Genomic DNA, 2,269 nt, shown 5'->3' with positions numbered 1-2,269 from the left:
CAGCAGGTGGAGAAGAAAAGGAAGGGGATTCTAGACAGCAGGTCAGCACGTGCAAAGGTCCTGTGGGAGGAGCACAACAAGCGGGACTGAAAAAAGGCCTTTTGCTTTTTGCACCGATTCATTGATCTCGTATTTGATTTACTCCCCTTGAGAACCTCGTCTGCTCTCACCTCCAGCTACTCTCTGAACTTCCTTCCTGAGCTTCCAGAGAATCTGACCTGGGCCTCCTGCGAAACATTCTGTGTTCTCCACTTTGCGTTACAGTTATCCGCGTGGGACCCGTGGGGCTGGGACTGCCCACGTACTATATCCACCAATACAGCGGCCCACACTCTCTCCCTGTTCATTAAGCAAATGAACAGATCAATCAATCAATCAATAAAAATCGACAGAGCACCACCACCAGTACAAGATGCTACACAGCTATGCTGTTTGATCCGGCAGCCAAGCCATGTGCGGCAATTTAAATTACTATAATAATTAATTAAAATTAAATAAGATTTAAAATTCCATTTCTCAGCCGCACCAGCACATTTCAAGCACTCCATAGCTGCCTGTGGCTGGTGACTGCCGGATCAGAGGACACAGATACAGAGCATTCCCTTCATGGCAGAAAGTTCTGTTGCTACATAGTACCCTGAGATAATTTAGTTTTCTATACAAGCCCTGCCCTCAAGAAGCTTATGATTTGGCAAAGTGGGGAAGAAAAGGCAAGGCCCTAGAAGAATACAACTGGGAAAAAAATTTCTAGGACAGGTGGGATTTCTGTATTAGCCAGTGACAGGTGACAAACCCCGACTCAAACACTGGTTTAAAAACAAAAAGGAACTTATTGGCTTCTGGAAAGAATAGTGTAGGACAACTAGCTTTGGGTCCAGAGTGGTAAATGATATTTTCAGGATCTTCACCTTTCTTTGTCCCTTGACGTTGCTTCTCTCTACATCAGGTTTATTCCCAGACAGGTTGATCCCAACAGTTGGCAAAATTACCACGAGACACACAACCTCCCGGCTTAGCTACCCCTGCACAAGAGAGAGGCTCCCACCCGGGAGTTCTAGCAAAGTCTCAGGGTTGAATCTCACTGGCTCAGTGGGGTAAGGTCACAAGCCCACCAGGGGTGGGATCAGCCCAGTGAGTCTCACATCTGGAGAGAGAATGGAGTGCCCTGTGACTCTCAGGGGACTATGTGGCGTGGAATCCTTTAATGTGGCCCAGGGGGCGGAGAGGGGCGTGGTTCTTCTTTCCTGAGATGCTTCCTCTCCCTAGCAGTGGGGCAGGGCAGCTGGACCCCAGGGAAGATGAGCCCCCTGATATTCAGAGAGGAAAAGAAACTTGAGTTCAGGTGCCTGACAGCTTACAGAAGCACCAGAAACAGGATTGAGAATTCAGTGGTCAGATCTAGTAAGAGCCAACATCGACCGGACGCTTGCCCCTGTCCTTTACGGCAGGGTTTCTCAACCTCCACACTGCCAACATCCTGGAGGTACTTTGCGGGGAGGAGGAGTGCTGTCCTGAGCATCGCAGGATGTTTAGCAGCATCCCTCGTCTCTACTCACTAGAAGCCAAGAGCATCCCACTTCCCATCGTGACAGCCCCAAATTTCTCCAGATTTTGCCAAATGTCCCCCGGGGAGGCAAAATCATCTGCAGTTGAGAATCACAGCACATGGTTTTGCTCTGGATTGGCATTGTTCTTCTCATCCGACAGGTGGGGAAACTGAGGCACAGAGCTGTTACATAGATTCCCAGGGTCCTTGTGTGTGGAGCTAGGGCATGGGAGCTGGGATCTTAGCCCTGCCGACTGGCTCTCTACGGAGTCTGGGCTGGTACCCACTGGCCTGAGGCTGGCTGGCCACACCCAGCGGTTTACAGTAAAAAGTTCCTGAAGCCAGATGTTTCCAGGGCTGAAGAGACTTCCCATTGATAAATGCGGCATTACTGGAACACTCCCTCCACCTGGCAGAAAATTGCTCTGTAAATTATGGGTTTAAAGGGCAAAGGCAGCCCGTGAGCTCTTGACTTCAAACAGGGTAATAATTTAGGGGTCAGAATGGTCTGGTTGAGTGAGTACTTATAATAGCTAATCTCACACCACATCTCTATCCTCCCCATCTTATTAAAAAACAAACAAAATAGGAACTAAGCAAATTAGCGATGCAGCCTGGCAGCACCTGACGTGCCAGCCCACATTCCTCTTCCAAACACGCTAGGAGTTGGAGACTTAGCAGGGGCCGGCTGTCCCGCCACACACCCCCCCCCCCCCCCCCCCC

Source organism: Lipotes vexillifer, unplaced genomic scaffold (genome assembly GCF_000442215.2).
Source record: "Lipotes vexillifer unplaced genomic scaffold, Lipotes_vexillifer_v1.1 scaffold496, whole genome shotgun sequence".
In the NCBI taxonomy this organism is placed as follows: domain Eukaryota; kingdom Metazoa; phylum Chordata; class Mammalia; order Artiodactyla; family Lipotidae; genus Lipotes; species Lipotes vexillifer.
The sequence above is the reverse complement of the archived record's forward strand: the minus strand, read 5'-3'. Positions refer to the sequence as shown.